The 19,238-nt window shown below is 43.6% G+C and overlaps 1 protein-coding gene across 2 annotated transcripts in view; it reads left to right on the top strand.

The window, feature by feature from the left end:
• GDA (guanine deaminase) overlaps positions 1 to 19,238 on the top strand; it is a 763,322-nt gene that overhangs the window by 511,336 nt on the left and 232,748 nt on the right. The window lies entirely within an intron of this gene.

Raw genomic sequence — 19,238 nt, forward strand, 5'->3', positions numbered from 1 at the left:
TTTTCCAGTATCATTAACATAATGTCACCAACGCCATCACACAATTAAAGTGTCAGCAGTGCAGATTTATTGCTGTTTCATGTTAGAGCAAGTGCCCTCCCTGACGCGTTTCGCTCCGCATTCCTCCACCATTACCGGTACAGAGATCATTGGCTGTCGTGGGCGGTCTGACAAGGGTAACCGGTATCCCAATGAATTCGCTCCAACACACTTCCTGGTAAGGATGATGCTCGGACACCCAGGTTGACTTGCAAGTAAAGTTTATTTAGGCAAGTAGAAAAACGACGTGTTTCGCCATTACGGCTTGCTCACGCTCACCAACTCAATCTATTCGCCATCTTAAATACGTGACCACGTAAAAACACCAATGTGCAAAGTGATAATAGCGGCAGAAATTTTGGCATGGACCAATGGCAGTTGTAAATGTAATCAAATACGGAATATATCACACTTTCAAATCAAATCATTACCCATTCTATTGTAAACATTAATGCAGCTAAATTGTAAACACGAATGGTAACGAAGAATAATAAAAGCAAACAAAATCATAAAAAAATGCCAGCTTGATTCCAATTCGCCGGGTTTACAAATTGGACATGGAATATTATCATTTCATAAATATAGTGCCAAGAGTTCTGTGACCTGTGGTAATACACGGTCAAATAAACTGAGCCGTCATTGGTTGTTGTCACGGTTTCATTATATGACGGCAGTTCATTTGTCTCCCAAATTGAATTGCTTAGGAGAAAATTCAAATGTCCCAGGCTGTTACCATGGTATCGTCCTAGATACAAAGGCATCCACTACTTCCACGCCCCAGTGGGCAATAATCAGCCTGATCATGATTAGGAGTCCAATATGGCCACATTGTCTTAGTCCATGCCCAAGTGGGCAATCATTCAGCTTCCTGCCAATTTTACCCAGCATCATAATAACTTTGTCCGTCAACAATAAATAGAAGTGCCCACAACCTAGAAAATAATTAAATAAAAACAGCACATCTTAAAAACAAGCAGAATATTAAAGTGCAGAATAGCCAACAGTCAAATTTAAATTAGTCATACAGATGAATCGATAACTCCTCACTTACATTAAGCCCTTTGGGTGTCAGACAATCGAAATCTATGATGTAACGAGATACAAGTTTGCGAAGTGACAGTTCTCTATTTCCACCTCGCACACCCAAATTTACACTGTCAATTACAGCCATCTGTATTAGATTCTCATCTTGCATGTGCATCTCACGAAAGTGACGAGCAATAGGATACTGTTTGTTATAACCCCTAATAGCACGTAAATATTCCAGCACCCGTTTTTTAGCCTCATGTTTGGTGCTTCCAGCATACCATTTGTCGCATGGAAAAATTAGAACATATACACTGTATGGAGTATTACAAGACAGTTTCTTCCTGATGACAAATTCCCTAGATGAATTGGTAACCAACAGTATCTTGGTATCTTTGCTGTTTTTGCATGCTTTGCATTTGCGACAACACCTAAATCCCTGGGAGTTACTGTTCAGACTAGAATCAGTACTAGTCACATAATTGTGGCTCCGTTCGTCCCATAGGGATCTACTTTTCCTAAAGGTAATTTGTGGGTTGTCACTCAATTCCTTTTTCAGATGGTCATCAGTCATGAGGACATGCCAATGTTTCCGAAAGATTCTACGAATCTCATTAGCCCGCCCTGAGAATGTAGTAATGAATCTCACACTGTTACTATCATCCTGGTTTTTGTTGGGGTGTAATAATTCTTCCCTGGTTTTCATTTCTACTCTTGTAGCAGGGTTAGTTATCATTTTTCTGCTGTATCCCCTCTCGAGAAATCTCTCATACATCAGTTTTTCTTCTTCTCTGTAGGCTGCCATGGTGCTACAGTTTCTCTTGGCGCGCAATAGTTCGCCATAGGGAATACTTTGCACCAAATTTCTAGGATGGCAGCTTCTGGCACTTAGAATGCTGTTGCCCGCAGTTTTTTTGCGGAATAGTTTGGTTGTTAGTACTTCATCGTGCACTTCCACTAACACATCCAGAAACTCCATTCTATCTTTACTGACATGTTGAGAGAATTGCAAATTCAGAGTATTAGTATTTAGTTTCTCAATTAAATGATTCACAGATGTTATATCCCCTGACCAAATAAAAAAGATGTCGTCAATGTACCGCAGCCACAGGGCAACGTTGGAAAATTCTGCCATCTCACTGACAAACTGCTCCTCCCACCAGCCCATGAATAAATTTGCGTAGCTGGGGGCGAAGCAGGTTCCCATGGCAGTACCCTGTGACTGCCTGTACACGACTCCATCAAAAATAAAAAAATTTTTTCGAGACAAAACTCGAACATGGAAAGGATCATTTGGGAATGATGTAGTAGAGAAATAGATCTCATTTTCAAAAAGTGCTGAACATATATATATATATATATATTTAAGGTGAAGCTTTAGTTTTTCGAATATTTCTTGGAAATTGGAATTGGAAAAAAATATATATATATATATATGTGTGTGTGTGTGTGACATTACAAATTACTTTACAAAATTTAATAACATTACAAAATAAATATGTTAAATATATTTGCAACAAAAGTACGTGAAATACGTGAAATATTGTTATTTTCCAATTGTTAGTAAATCAACGTATATGTAAAGAATGAAAAAAGTACATGCGAGTGTTAAATAATTTAAAATGTATCGAAATATATGTGAAACTATGCAAGTTTACTATTAAAATGTCAGAACACACAAACACTACAAACTACCTAACACTTCAAAACATACAATAACTCAGTGAATCCAATTTATTTATATTATCACTCTGTGCAATACATTATCCATTAAATTACATATTATATATTTAAAATATAGTACAACCACTAAAACCAAAATCTTTTTGATAACAAGTGTAGATGAGACGCACAATACATACTTTACCCATTATAATATATGCCATTTTGGCAAAGATGTTGGGCACGGAATTTTTTGTTTATTATTCCCTCTCCATGCTAAAACTTTTAGGGAATGTGTTGAACACTGAATGGGTCAAAATTACTATTCCAGCTCCAACCTAACCATTTTGGGAAAGGGCAGTTTTATTATTGCCTCTCCATTCTAAACCACTTTTGGGTAATCTGTTGGATACTCAAGAGCAGCTGCATCCCCAAATGCGATGCAGTGCGCGCAACAAAATTTGTTTTATTTTTTTATATGCTTACTTACCTGTAAAGCTCCGTAATCCATAGATTACTACCCCCCCACCCTGCCCCTCCCCCTCTCCATGTCACCACCCTGCAGGTACACCAATTACCGACCGCGGCTGCTGAAGAGGTCAAAATTGCAATCTAAACCGTTTGGTGAAGATGCTAGACACTAAAGGGGTCATAGTTACTATTCTCACTCCAATCTAAACCACTTTGGGAAATATATTGGACACTAAAAGGGTAAAAATTAATATTTCCTCTCCAGTCTAAACCATTTTGAGAAAAAGATTGGAAAGTAAGACAAATAATTCCCAACTATAAACCAATATTCTTACATATAGCAAAATGTATCTATTTTTTAATTCAAACTTCAAAATAACTCTTCCTGGCATTTTCCCCTATAAAACCTACGTCCTGCTACTAAACAAAAAATTGCAAATTAAAATATACATTTCCTTAAAAAGGTATAATTATTAAAAAACATTAAAGATTATGGGCCCGATTCTGATGTCGTTCGGAAAGCATACCGACTGAATCGATTCCGGAATGCTTTCCGTATGACTCAGATCGCGGAGTCTGCCTGAGCGAGTATGATGCATCCGGATACAACTCGGTCGCACTCTCATTGACTTCAATGGGAGCCTGTGTTCCGAACGAGAACACAGCTCGCATTGAAGAAAGGGGTGGCTGAGGAAAATCGTGCATCCGGTGACAGGCACCTCATGGTGCCCGCCACATTGTGCCTGGCTGGAAAGGGTGGGTCCCTTGGGTACCCCTAAGGGTTCAATCCGGAGGGCTCAGGGTGAATGGGGGCCTGCTACAGGCCCCCAAAGACTGATTCCTGCAGCCTTTTCTTTCTGAGCAAACCATATCAGAAAGGCTGTCCAAATTGGTCACTGTAGTCGCTCGTTTGGAAACTAAGGGCCCCATTAGTATGGCGGGTGGACTTTGTCCGCCCGCCATACCCTTGGGAAACGGGACCGCCCGCTGAGGGTGCGGCGGTCCTGCACTCCCGAGTAGTATGCGCCCGCCAGCATCTGCAACATTGTGGTGGGCGGTGCAGAGAGCACCGCAATGCCGCAGAGGCAGGTTGTGCGTTTCATTGCACAACGTGACAGGCGCTGTGCCAGCCACATTTTTCATTGAAAGGCAGGGGGGTACCTACCATAGGTACCCTCATGAGTACCCCCCACCCCCCCGGAGTACCTGCGGGCCCGCAACGGGCCCCCCCCCAAGCAGACTCCCCATGCCTTTCCTTGCAGCATTGCCGCCACGGAAAGGCATGTTCCCGCCCATATTCTAATATGGCTGGCGGTGTCTGACAGACACCGCCACCATATTAAACCCTTTTCCGCCCGTTTGACTTGTCGACTGGGCGGAAAAGTGGGGGACGGTCTTTCCGTCCGCCGCGGACCCCCCAGCCATTGTAATATGGCCGGGGGTCTTTGCTGCAAGGATGGCGGGCGGATCGCCCTGGGGGCCGGCGTTTACTATCGCCGGCCCCTAATGGGGCCCTAAGTTCAAGAGCTGTACGAATCTCCTCCGGAAAGGCTCAACCTCACCGAATGCCTTTTGGAACCTAACGGTTTCCAGGCATCGTATTTGGTCGTTCGAGTTGGTTAAAAACAAGGGCAAACCCGAATCCGATTCGGAGCCCTTTCGACTGCCCCTAAATTGTAATATCCAATTAAAAAAATAGGAAAGTTAAATGAAAAGTAAACTATTTATCATCAAAATATTGCAATAACACAAACATTACAAAAACATACAAATCACTAAAATGCTTATATTGCTTACAATAATTTTTTACAATAATATCTTTAATATACTAAAAACAGCACTAAAAATAATATTCTTATCTGCCATATTCTAGTCCATGGTGTTTTCCATATCATGATATGAACAGTATTCTGGTATCACAATATTAAAAACTTAAAATTTTCTCCAAAGACTGAGAAAATGGGTTAGCACGCAGCTCCGGACTCTGCAATTGGCCCTGCACTCTCCTTCTTTGAGAGGTATGGGGACATGGGGTGGGGAGAGTAGGGTCAGGGTAAGCCAAGGTGGTGGGGTTGGAGGCTGGAGGAGCATTGTCTGCTCCCTTATCGTTGTTCTTTGGGTGGGGGATGGGGGCTGCTTTCATCCCTGGGCTATGCCAGTGCCCAGGGTTGTCCTTCCTGGAAGAGGAGTCTGCTCTGGGGGAGCACTGTATATCCCTACCTGTGGTGCTGCCAGGTAGGGCAGGGCAGCGCTCCAGTCTTCAGCCTCTGCCCCTGTAGGGGTTCACCTAGTGTATACTGAGAGCTTATGAAATTGTGCCCGATGTCTACAGACCAAGTATTATTGTGTCCAGAGTTTGCAGATCTGTTATCCATACCACAAAACAACAGATCGCTTATAATGGCAGATAGCAGAAGCTTAACCAAAATTACTACTGTGGATGGAATTTCACCACTCATAATTTGAGCCTTTTTCAGTATAGGTAAATAAAGATGTAGTAAAGCTTTATTTTCTGATTTTGTTTTCAGTAAATAAATTGCCAACTTTGCTACTGAATATTTTTTACTTAATTACCTCAGTAATACTTTTATGGGCCCGATTCCGATCTCGTTCGGAAAGCATTGTGACCGAATCAGTTCCGGAATGCTTTCCGGACGACTCGCAGTGGGGGAGTCTGACCGAGCGAGTACAATGCATATGTGTGCTTCCGGATAAAATTCAGTTGGGCTCCCATTGACTTCAATGGGAGCCTGTGTTACGAACGTAAACACCGGCTCCCATTGAAAAAAGGGGTTGTTGTGAGAAGCAAGCACCCTGTGGCGGGCACCCCATGGTGCCTGCCACACTGTGCATGGATGGGAAGAGGGGATCTATGGGTACCCCCACGGGCCCAATTCTGAGGGCCCCGGATGAAGGTGGGCCTGCAACATGCCCCCAAAGACAGATTCCGACAGCCATTTCTCTCCAGTCAAACTGAATCAGAGAGGCTGTCCGAATCGTTCATCGTACTCGCTCGGAAACCAAGCCCATAGAGCTGTACGAATCAGATCTGGAAGGCTCGTCCTGTCCGAATGCCTTCTGGAACCAATTCGGTCAGTGCTTACGGTTTCCAGGCATCGTACTTGGTCATTCGGAATTGGAAACATGCCTTACCTGTACTGGGGTGGTGTGAAGTGCAAAAAAACGATGGATTTAGGCCCAGATCTCTGTACTGGGGTGAATGTATGACATTGTTCTGCATTCTGTCCATCAATTGTTGTTTTTGCATTTGTCACCCCGAGTGGGATGGGTATGCTCAGACGTGAGTCCCATGCTCTCCACACCACTGGAGTCAAGCTATCCTGGCTGAAGACGGCTGATAGCCAGAAACCGGTCCAAGGATGCTTGATTCCGGTCAAGGAAAAACATGGCTTGGCAGTTCGGCTGGACTGTTCCTATGAGGCACAGGGTCAAGGCTGATTTGCATATGGCCATGTCTGAACCGGGGTGGTGTGGAGTGCCAAAAAACAATGGATTTAGGCCCAGATCTCTGTACTGGGGTGAATGTATGACATTGTTCTGCATTCTGATCATCAATTGTTGTTTTTTCATTTGTCACCCCGAGTGGGATGGATATGCTCAGACGTGAGTCCCATGCTCTCCACACCACTGGAGTCAAGTTATCCTGGCTGAAGACGGCTGCTAGCCAGAAACCGGTCCTAGGATGCTTGATTCCGGTCCAGGAAAGACATGGCTTGGCAGTTCGGGCTGGACTGTTCCCATGAGACACAGAGTCAAGGCTGATTTGCATATGGCCATGTCTAAGCTGGGGTGGTGTGGAGTGCAAAAAACGATGGATTTAGACCCAGATCTCTGTACTGGGGTGAATGTATGACATTGTTCTGCATTCTGTCCATTAATTGTTGTTTTTGATGCTACCACGGCCTTGATGAGAGTGGCCCGGCTTGAGCGAGGCGGGTGACATTGATTGGGCTGTCCTCGAGGTGGTGAGATCACTGGGGGACTGTCTTTACACCCTGATTTGACTGCAACCTCACGGCCAGAGGACTTCTCTGACCCCCATACTGCACATGCAGCACCCCGTGAGGGTTGGTGGATTCCCCCCTCTGCTTTGACACTATTGGACTTTTTACTGAGGAACGCCTTCCGTGCCAGATCGCTCCATTGAACCCTGAAAACTAGAGCAATAGCTGGTGTCCACAGAAGGAACTGCACCTGGGCTGATGGATGCACGCCAAGCAGTATGCAAGATCGTTGATGTTCAGATTCCTCAAGCAGCTGCCCGCGTTGTGGGATAGCCGCGTGAGTGACCGTGCACCCTTGGGCTTCTGAAGGAGAATCCACCAACGCACTGCCTGAACAACCCTCCATTTGGAATAACTAGCAACCTGACGCAGCCTTTAGCCTGGAACGGTGTTGTATCCGGTGAGCTAGGCCACTTGAGAACCGTTGCAGAGGGTATGGGTGTGCCTCTTATCAAGTGAATTTCATAGAGTGCGGCAGAGAAAACCTAGATCCTTTCTAGTAGCCACGTATTCATCCCTCCTCTTCTAAGGTCTGAGATTGTTGCCCAGCACTTATTTTCTGCCTTCTCTCCCACCCTGCTGGTTGCCTCTGCAGGGGCCTGTGTAGAACCTGGATTACTTGTGCCCCCCCTTGCCTTGGCCAACCATGCGCGGTGAGGCGGATCCCAACATGACGGATGAACTGCAGCAGACTAGAGGCTCCAGTTGAAGCACCTGGAGATGGCCATCTGTGAACAGCCTCCGGACTTCCTCTATGATTCACTTGGCATCCCTGTGAGCCCCTGGTTGTGCAGGACATTGTTATGTCATACCAAGGACACTCATCGAGGAGCACTGATGAAGCAAAACTATAATCGCTGGGACTGCACATGCCGCAACAGCGATGGGCCTTGCGGTTGGGGCCGAAGCACAGGCAGGTCCAGAGGTAGCAGGTACCCATCAAACTAACACGCTCCCCCCTCTCCAGGAGTCTTTTAGCCCAACATCACTGCTACAACTTGAGTGCTAGTTGGCAATCACCGACAGCATTGGGACGACAGGGAGGGGGGCTCTCAGCCGTTAGGGCGCCCAGAGGCCGGCCCCACTGAACAGACTAAGCAAGTCATGCCACTTGAGAAACCAATCTTTTTTCTATAGCTGACACCAGGCAGGATCTATGAATTAGGGTTGACACAGTGTCAATGGAATTGGGACTATTGCATGATGATCCAATAAAAGTTACTGCCCGAGTCATGCAAGCGGAGCGTATGCTGAGTGAGATTCGCCCTACAGTGTCCGAACTAGAAGGGCAGCTGTGGTCCCTCAAGGCTAGGGTCCATGACCTGGAGAACAGAGCAAATGATTCCGAGGGGCAATTCACCACAAAAATCTAAGAATCGTGGGCTTCACCAAGGGGGCGAAGGGCTCCGACGCTGTACTATTCTTCGAGACATGGTAGGTGCAAGCAGTGGCACCCGTGAAACTATCAGCTTATTATCTTGTGGAACGTGTCCACTCTGTTCCGGTGCGACAACGCCACTGGGAGCACCTCCCAGGCAGGTGGTGGCCAGAATAATGAACTATAGTGACAAGGAGACCAACCTACGTGCAGCTTGAGGCGCAGAGCCAATACTGCATGACAACACACAAATATTCCTGTTTCCAGATTACACTCTGGCTGTGCTACACCGCAGAGCCTCTTTCCTGGGAATGAAGTCACGCTTGAGACAAGCAGGCTTGACCTACTCACTACTATTCTCAACAGAATTGAAGATCAAGGTAAAACGGTCCAACTATTTTTTCACTGAGCTGGCGGACACCAAGGACTGGGTGGAGCAGCGCCGATATAGTCCTCGGCTCCAACAACGCTAATGCCACGATCCCGACCAGACGGAAACCAGTGTTGGGGTAAATGCTGAAACTGTGGAAATGGTGAGCCCAGAGTCAAAAGCGCTGTCACAGGCTGGAGAAGAACAAATCCAGGCGCTGTCAACTGCAACCACCTTGTGATCCCCACCTCCTCAGGCTCCCAATCACACACTTTCTGAGACAGGCTCGAGTACAGCACTACGTATTCACGCTTTGCCCAGTGAGCTTGTATATGGGTTAAGCCTTTGGTTCCCTTTCGATGCTTAGCCATGAAAATTGACCCTGAAGGGCGATATGTCCTGGTGGAAGGACATCTAGCTGGCAGGCCCCTTCTATTAGGCAGTATCTATGCACTGAATGCAGTACAGCAGCCTTTTTGCCCCCCTTACTGCCATCCTTATCAGAAGGGTGCATATCGTTTGGATTTTTGAGGGAGATTTTAACTCTGTTTTAAATCCACAATTATATCACTCATATGCTCTTTTGCCAACCTCTCCCAAAATAAAAACTATGGCCTGCCTCTCCCATTGGCTCACACACTGGTCTCTGCTAGATAGCTTCCCACCCTAAATCCAGATGCATGAGAATACACCTACTACTCACCCCCACATGATTTTCGTGTGTGCCTGGACTGAATATTCTGTCACACGTCCACCCAACTACAGACAATTAATGATGAATATTTAGAGAATGCATTCTCAGATCACAACCCGCTCCAATTGCATCTTGAATAGGGGGCACCTTGTCCACCGGTCCCCACATGGCAGTTGCAGCTGACAATGCTGGACGACCCGATATTTGGAGATATGACCGGTGAGGCAATCTCCCACTACCTGACAGAGAACTGGCGCACAGCTACCTCCAGATCAGTGGAATGAGAAGAACTGATTGTGGTCCTACAAGGGCAGTGCATCCATGCAGTTTTCGGTGCAAGGGCAGGTCTTCATAGAGACTTAGTTCAGACATCTTTAGGAGCCCTGGAAGTGGCAGCCACGAGCAAGACTCCAGGATTAGATGTACTGCCAGTCGAGCTTTATTAAGCCTATGTGAACCATCTGTCTCCTAAGATGCTTGAGCAGTATCAGGATGCCTTACCAAAAGGGCGACTTCTGCAGTTGTGGGCACATGGTCAGGTCTTCATAGAGATGTGGTCCAGACATCTTTAGGAGCCCTGGAAGTGGCAGCGCGTGCAGATCTCATTGAATGCAGGCCAGAGCCACGGAGTGCCATGCCCAACTGATAGAGTAACTACAATGTGTAGACTTTAGGGCCTATCAGGCAAAAAATGCATGAGGAGGGTGACATGTCAGGCCGGTTACTGGCATGGCTACTGAGCAGCGTTATACTGGTCACCCCTATCACCATGCAAATGCTGACCCTAACACAATACTCCCCTGAGATTTGCATCACTTCTATCTGGCCTTTCCAGGACCTAGTCGGGAGAGAGGGACTGTCAGTATGGGAAGCTGCTGGCATATGACTTTAGGCACTGTGTTCCATTATGGTGTACTCATACCATTTGAGCAATTACAGTCTGAATGTGAATTGTCGGCAGGTCATTTCTTGGCTTATGGCAGACTGATAGCTGAAATGAACCAACACTGACAGATAGTTGACACGGAGCTGGAGGAGCACTCACTGGTTCATGCACTTCACACTATAGACGGAGGCCACTGGCTGACTACCTGGCTCACATGAGCCCTGGCATTTACAACCCAGGACCCCTTGCTACAAGCCAGGAGTAGCTGGGAATGAGACAGAGGCAGAAAAATTATACAAAAAGAATGGAATAGGATATTGCTATATCTACGTAAACTTTCTCGTAATGCCAAGTTCAACATAACATTTTACATAGAGCCTATCTCACTCCAGCAAGACTGCATAGGGTATTTGGGTCTGACTCGTATTGCCCCTGATGTCAGGCACCAGAGGCTCACATTGCTCATATGTTCTGGGAATGCCAATGGTAGCAACACTATTGGAGGAGGTCACATGTGCCCTGATTGACATCACTGGGCGAGACGATCGATGCACCATGGAGAGCGAAGTCCTAGGCCTGTTCAAGCATAAGAAAGCAGGGAGCACGGCAAACCGTTTCATAGACCTGGCGTTGCTTATAGTCCGCAGGTCCATTGCTACGCATTGGATGGCCGACATGTTACCAGGGTTAAAGCACTGGTGCGCAGCTGAACTTAGGGGCGATTACGATCTCGTTCAAAAGGGCTCCTAATCAGATTTGGGCTTGCCGAATCAGATCCCAATACCCTTGTTTCCAGCCAAATTGTACCCAGTTCCGAACGACCAGTTACAATGCCTGGAAACCGTAAGGGCTGTCCGAATCGGTTCCGAAAGGTATTCGTACAAGTCGAGCCTTTCGGAGCCGAATCGTACAGATCTATGGACTCAGTTTCCGAGCGATCGATTATGATGACCGATTCGAACAGCCGTTCCAAATCGGTTTCTCTGGAATGAATTGGTTGCCGGAATCTGTCTTTGGGGGCCTGTAGCCGGCCACCCTTCACCCAGGGCCCTCCGATCGGGTCCGCGGGGTACCCAAGAGACCCCCTTTCCAGCCATGCACAGTGTGCCAGGCACCATGGGGTGCCTGCCACAGGGTGCACGATTTTCCCCAGCCACCCCTTTCTTGAATGGGAGACTGTGATCTCGTACAGAACACAGGCTTCCATTGAAGTAAATTGGGAGTCTGAGCGAATCGTATCCAGAACCATCGGATACATCCAAATTGCTTGGTCGGATTCATCCGATCCGAGTCGTCCGGAAAGCATTCCTGGACTCATTCAGTAGGAATGCTTTCCCAACAAGATTGTAATCGGCCCCTTAATTGGGGTAAAGCTGAGTCTGTGGTGCTCCAGCGGGAAAAGAGTCGGGGGCTGCACAGGGTCCCCATAGCCGCAGACTTAGACACTCTGCTCCATGAGTTGCAAGAGTTAAAGAGGATCTCCCTGATTAAGGAGAAAGAGAGCCCTGTTACAGGTTGACACTGAATTCAAAGGACCTGGTGATTTTCCCTGTTTCCGTCTCCTGAATCTGTGCCTTAAACGAATGATGGCACTACATCATGGGATGATGTCATCCTGCATGCACCCAGCACTATCCCTATGTGCAGGAGTGTGAATGCCTATGGGAGGATCACTCGAAGGGAAGACAAATGTAATGCTTTTAATATCTATGCCTGAAAAAGCAACTGTTATGACCTAAAGTTACGTTTGTTTACCTGTTCATACTGTGGACCATTTACTCCTGTCGGACTATCTACATTATAATATATGCGCTGAGACCATGTTGGGATTACTAAACATGGATATGTAGCACAGATCGGTATGCTTGTAACTTGCTTATGTGATGTTGAGTTGAAAAAAAAACATATTGGAAGTCTGAAAAAGTATGTTTGTCCTCTGCCCAACTCAAAATCTTTTCTATTACAACTCTGCCAGCTTTTTAAACCATGAATCATTTAAAAAGATGAGGCAGTAACAGCGAGGCTCATCACTGTTGTTCTCTTAAAACAGAGACAAATATTAATTGTGACCAAGTTGGTGGAATGGAAAATGCACTGGAAAGATTAAGAATCTTGGTCCCAAACAGAGCCAATATCTATATATTACTCTTAAAGAGATCCATGGGAACACCGTTTGGCCTGCGGCTTGCCCAGTAGGATTGCTAATAATGGCGTACTGTGGTAATCTACTTATGTTTGTACAAATGTTAATGTAGAATTGTAGGTAGGTCAAGTTGGAATTGATAGTGTCACAGTGTGATGTCATAAGTTCTAATGTGTTTTAGAAATAAACCTGGTCAGTTGTTCCAGTTGGACTGCTGGTGGTTGGATGGGAGTCTTACTACAATAAATCTGAGAAACATATACCTTTACTGCTTGTGTCTTCATTGGACCTGCTTCACTGGCGTAGTCGGCAGAATAAGTAGAGAGAAGAATCTCAAAAGAGGAAGATTGGTGAGGAGCACTTCATTTTTTTTTATCTTAAAAAAAATCGTGACATTTTGGCATTGTATACTTTAAATCACAACTTTTGGATTCACGCTCATAAACATCTTTTATTCTCTGGAAGTTTAAATACTTGCGACATTTGATCAAAGTATCTAGGGATTGGCAGCTTTTCGCCGCATTCCTGGGGTAATCGATGCGGGCTCATCCCAATTGTTATCTTGCCAATTAGAGGTTTTTTTTATGGGGTTGCTCCAGCGTATTTCCTGTACCGGCAAAGTTTAATTTTAACAACTGTGACTGAATGCAAGTTATTGCAGCGTGAAAAGAATTGGAAAAATTAAACAGAGTGTCTTATTAACACAGTTATAAATTAAACAAATTGACTGTTACCATCTCAAGCATGAAGGGATTTCAAGTTAAACAGTTGCCCTTTCAGCGTGTTTTATTCAACAAGAAGATAAAATTGTTTTAAAGCCTTCATACTCTTGCAAATTTGGTACTCTCACAGATGAAAGAATTTGTGATCAGTTTATGTTTGGGTGTAGTATGGAAAAGATCAGGGAAGAATTATGGTTACGAGATTAACCAACTTTAGATGAGGTACTAGGTGTTGCAAAAAGGATAGAACATTCTTTGAAATGTGTTGCAGTATTAAAGAAGGATTCTGATAAGGTTTGCAAAGTCCAAGAAAGTAAAATAAAGAGGAAAACTGACTTTCAATTTAAAGAGAGACAGAAAGGTACAACTGTACATAATGAAAAAGTTAATGAAAAATGGATAAATGTCAAGTGCCTCAGGAGTGGTAAAACGGGACACTTGGCAAATGATAAAAAGTGTCCAGCTTTACATCAAACTTGTACTAAGTGCAAAAAAAGGGTCATTTGACTTCTTTGTGTAAAGGTAAACCTACACATAAGATTAAGGAGGTTGAAGTGTATGAGTATGCATGTGAAGAGTCTAGTAGTGATGATTGTGAGTGCGGACAGATTCTTGTACAAACGGTGAATGGAGGGAAGCAGAGTAGTCCTTATGATTGCATTCTGGTTGAAGGAGCTAGCACAAGGGTCTTGTTTGATTCCGGTGCCAAGATAACTATCATCTCTGGTGAATTTTACTTAAAGAATCTGAGAGGAAAGATAACATTGTTGAAACCTGATATTAGGCCTTTGGCTTATGGTGGGGAACCTATTAAGATACATGGGTATTTTATTGGTCTCATTGAGTTCAGAGGAAGATTTGTCTCGGGTAAGATCTACATATTTTACGGAACAGAGGACCCTAGTAATTAGAGATCAACCGAATGATAGACATATACTAGATAGTATATATGACTACTGTCCAGCCGGACAGAGTTTTTTATTTTTCAATCTTTCAGGTTAAGTGTGTAGGTATAACATTTATACAAAGGTGGGCACAACCTGTGACCCACAAAGGACAAGACAAAACATATGACAAAACAATTATGTAAAGCGCACAAAAGCGGTCTGTACTAGTAATCCATTTTACAGACTGGAATTAAATCATAGCAACCCATTGTTTAACACAATACGTGAATTGAAACAAACATATGGTGCAATAAGGTCGACGACGTTTCGATGCAATTTCTAAATGCATAAATCATCATCAGGACAAAAACTGGTGTGTCAAGTTTGTCTTGGAAGTTTTGAGCAATTTCATTACCCCTATGGCAATTTACATAACATTAAATTAACATTTAGAGAGGACATGGAAAAAATGGGGAAAAAACATAACATAGAAATAATTATTAGAACTTGACTTGAGTACATTTTACAAAATCTGCCAGCAAGGTACTCAGTGCTGTGGTGAATTGATAAACACTGTATATAGTTTGTGTGACTAATTGGCACATGCTTGTGACCATTCAGTGATGAGGTGGTGACAGGTTCCAGTTTCATAGACCGGACATTGTGAGGATTTCAGCGGGTTATGCTTTGGCACATGCAAAGGAGAGACATTTGAATTTCGGCGCAGTTGGGTTATGAACATGCTTAGGGTCTGGCATAGTAAACAATTGGTGATTTGCAGTGAATTCATAACAGCGTCGCAGTGAGAGGGCTCATTGCTAGCGCAATGTGTTTCATTCAATCCAATGAGCTACAAACTATTAACACATGCAAGGTGGAAACATGTGCTATTCGGCGCGTTGGCTTTGTACATGCTTAGTGAACTGGCAAAGTGGGCCAGCGGCGATTCGAAGTGATTATCCATATTTCATGAGGAACGGCGCAGTGAAAGGGCTTGTGATTGACCTAAAGCGTAATGTGAAAACCGAATGGTGGAGAAACTATTCTTAAGTTTTACCTTAACTGTGCATAATAGCATTCCTGGGGGTACTCGGACTTTCAGCCGTGGTTGTTTAGCTATGGGAGCTAAAAGTTATCTAACACAATGTCCATGCGTGTGAGAAATTGCTCACAGCGCCTTCGCCGGTGGGAACTACGGAGAGAGAATACTTTAGTTAGCCGAGGGACCGTGGACAAGGACGAAAAAAGCCGTGGACCCTCGCCACACTTACTTAAAATAATGGAGCAGTGCTCGTGTTCTCGGCGGTTCCAACATCCATAATAGGGTTTATCTGGGGAAGCAGACATAAAGCAGGGATTTAGGGAGTGAGTCAGACCTTCCACGCTACGGGGTGGGGGGAGCGGGGGAGCTCGTGCATTACTTACTGTTTGGGCATTGCTTGATAACCGGTCAGATGGGGCATATGTTTTGTCTTGTCCTTTGTGGGTCACAAGTTGTGCCCACCTTTGTATAAATGTTATACCTACACACTTAACCTGAAAAATTGAAAAATAAAAAACTCTGTCCGGCTGGACAGTAGTCATATATACTATCTAGTATATGTCTATCATTCGGTTGATCTCTAATTACTAGGGTCCTCTGTTCCGTAAAATATACTACTGCCCAATGACCCTAGTGGCATTCCTTTTGGGTTTCCCTTGTTCTTTGAAAATATCGGGTAAGATCTACGTCTCAAAGAAGGGGGACAGTTTAATTAGTTGAACGCATCAGGATGATCTTGGTGTGTACTTGGATCCCAATGCTGATCCTCCCATTCAGTTAAGAGAACTTTTGAATTCTGTGGTAGTTAGTAAATCTTAATCCAACTTTGTTGCTGGTTTAAATAATAGTTAGGTTTTCAGCAGTAGATTAGGCTGTCTTAAAGGGTATCAACATAAGATTGTCCTCAAGGAAGAGTCTATACTTGTTAGCTGTAAAGTGAGGAGTGTACCTATAGCTGTAAGAGATGACATGAGGAAAGAGTTGCAGAAATTGAAGGATGGGGGCATTATTTAGGATGTAGTAGGGACTGAATGGTTGGCTCCGGTCGTGGCAGCTAGGAAATCAAATGGAGATTTGAGATTATGCATTGACTTGCGCCAGCTAAACAAATGTGTTGTAGTTGATAAGAATCCCTTACCCAACATAAATGAGCTTTTGATGTTGCTAGGTAGTGCTAAAATGTTTAGTACTATAGACCTTACCTCAGCGTATCATCAGATTGAACTTGATGACTCATGCAAGGACCTCACCTCTTTTATAACTCCCTTTGGTACTTTTAGGTTTAGGCGCATGCCTTTTGGATTAGTGTCGTCCTCTTCGGTCTTTCAGAGGGTTATTGAGATAGTTTTACTTGGTCTGGAAGGTACCTATGTCTACCAAGATGACATATTGATATATGGTGATGATGAAAGTCAACATGATGGGAGACTGAGGAAAGCTTTGGAAAGGTTAACCATTAAGGCTGAGAAATGTAGGTTTAGGACAGATTCCATACACTATTTGGGTCATAACATTACTAGTGGTGGTGTTAAGCCCAAGTCTGAACTGGTCAACACTATTCAAGAGATGAGCTCTCCTTCATGTAAAAGTGATCTTATGAAGTTTTTGGGTGTTGTTGAGTACTATTCAAAATTTGTAAAGAATTTTGCGGATTGTGCCATCAACATGAGACACTTGTTGAAGAATGGTGTTGACTTCGTTTGGTCTGAGGAATGTGGGGATGAATTTTTGGGAATCAAGCAAAAACTTATATCTTCTCCTTCTCTCTGTAGTTTCAACCCGGAGCTCAAGCCGATTTTCATCACTGATGCAAGTGAGAAGGGGTTAGGTGCGGTTTTGCAACAGATGGGTCCTGATGGTATGCAAACTATAATCTTCTTATCTCGCACTCTTAGGGATCCTGAGACAAGATACTTGGTGGTTGAGAGGGAATCATTGGCTGTTTTCTGAGAGGTTAAAAAACTTAAAAAGTTCCTTTGGGGTGTTGAATTTGAAGGGCGAACTGATCACAAACCCTTGATTGAGATATTTAGCAAAAAAGGTCTGGATTTAATTTCTGGTAGGATAACAAAATGGGTGATTGGTTTGCAGGATTACAATTTTGTGAATAATTATATTCCAGGATTGAAGAATAAAGTTGCTGATGTTCTGTCTCGGTTAACCCCTAAATCAGAAGTTTTGGATGAGGATGCTGAAGATAGTGATGAATGGGTTTGTGCAGTTGAACATAGTGTAATTTCAGAGGAAAAGTGGTTGGATGAGATGCGTGGTGATGAAGTTTTAAATGAAGTAGTGAGATTGATTAATAAGGGCTTGAAGAGTAACAAAGAAGGAATTGATGGCTGTAGGAAATTTTGGCCTTTGCAAAATGAACTTGCTGTTGACAAGGGGTTATTTTTTCATGGTACACGAGTCATTCCACCTACTGCGCTTAGGAAGGAGATCATTGATAAAGTGCATTCTACTCATGATGGAGTATCAAAGTGCAAAGAGAGGTTACGCATGACTTATTGGTGGCCAGGGATGGATAATCAAGTAGAGCGTTTGGTACGTGATTGTGTTGCGTGTACACTTAGTGATAAGTCTAAGTGTCCTTGTGTACAAGCCATGGTGTTGAGAAGACAACCTTCTGGGCCTTGGCAGGATAATGTCTTGGACATTGTAGGCCCGATTAGTAGCAATGGTACACAATTTTATGTGTTAGCTGTCATTGACATGTTCTCACGGTGGCCGGAAATGTTTTTTTCATCAAGCATTGATTCGAAACATATTATTAAATGTTTGAAAGACTTATTTTCAAGAGAAGGGATTCCTAGTTCACTGTTGACGGACAATGTTGTTCAGCTAGTGTCAGAAGAGATGGAAAAGTTTCTTTCTTCTAAAGGGGTCACTCACAAAACTTTCTCTATTTATCATCCTGAGGGAAATGGTATGATTGAGAGGTTTAATCGAGTGATTAAATACACTATATATATTGCAAAATCAGCTTCTATTGACTGGAAATCTGAAGTTTTGAAGAAAGTTGAGGAATATAGATTGTTTCCTCATTCCACAACAGGGAAAACACCATTTTTATTGTTTGGAGGTCGAGTTCCTTACACAAGCGTGGAACCAATATGGATTAACAAATATGAAATTAGCAGAGGTAAAGAAAATAAGTGTGATGGTATTGAAGTTAAGAAAAAGGAAAAGGAGAAATCTAGAGCAAGGAAATGTTGTTTTGATGCAAAGAAAAGTGCGAAAATAACTGAGGTAATGGTTGGAGACATGGTGATGATAAAACGTCCTGGTTTAATTTGTGGTGCTAGTTCAAAAATTTTGAAACCTATTAAGGTTATAAAAGTATTTAGGAATGCTGTTAAAACTCAGGATTACCACATTTGAAATTTAAATAGAGTGGTTGTTGTTAAAGGCAAGTTAGATCACAGCCTGGGGGGTTATGTGGATAGAAATCATTCACATCTTCACAATATGAATGGAATTCGATCACAAGCTGGTGGAAAAGATGGAACAAGGTGTTCATCAAGAGTTGGGAAACGATCACTGTATCTCTCTGACTATGTATGAGCTTTTTGGTTTTGTATAGAGTCATAACTTATTTACTGTATCTCTCTGATTATGTATGAGCTTTTTGTTTTTGTATCGAGTCATATCTTATTCAATTCAAGCAAAGGGGAAGGTGTGTGGTAATCTACTTATGCTTGTACAAATGTTAATGTAGAATTGTAGGTATGTCATGTTGGAATTGATAGTGTCATAGTGTGATGTCATAAGTTCTAATGTGTTTTAGAAGTAAACCTGGTCAGTTGTTCCAGTTGGACTGCTGGTGGTTCGATGGGATTCTTACTACAATAAATCAGAGAAACATATACCTTTACTGCGTGTGTCTTCAT

Source organism: Lissotriton vulgaris, chromosome 3_1 (assembly GCF_964263255.1).
Source record: "Lissotriton vulgaris chromosome 3_1, aLisVul1.2, whole genome shotgun sequence".
Taxonomy (NCBI): domain Eukaryota; kingdom Metazoa; phylum Chordata; class Amphibia; order Caudata; family Salamandridae; genus Lissotriton; species Lissotriton vulgaris.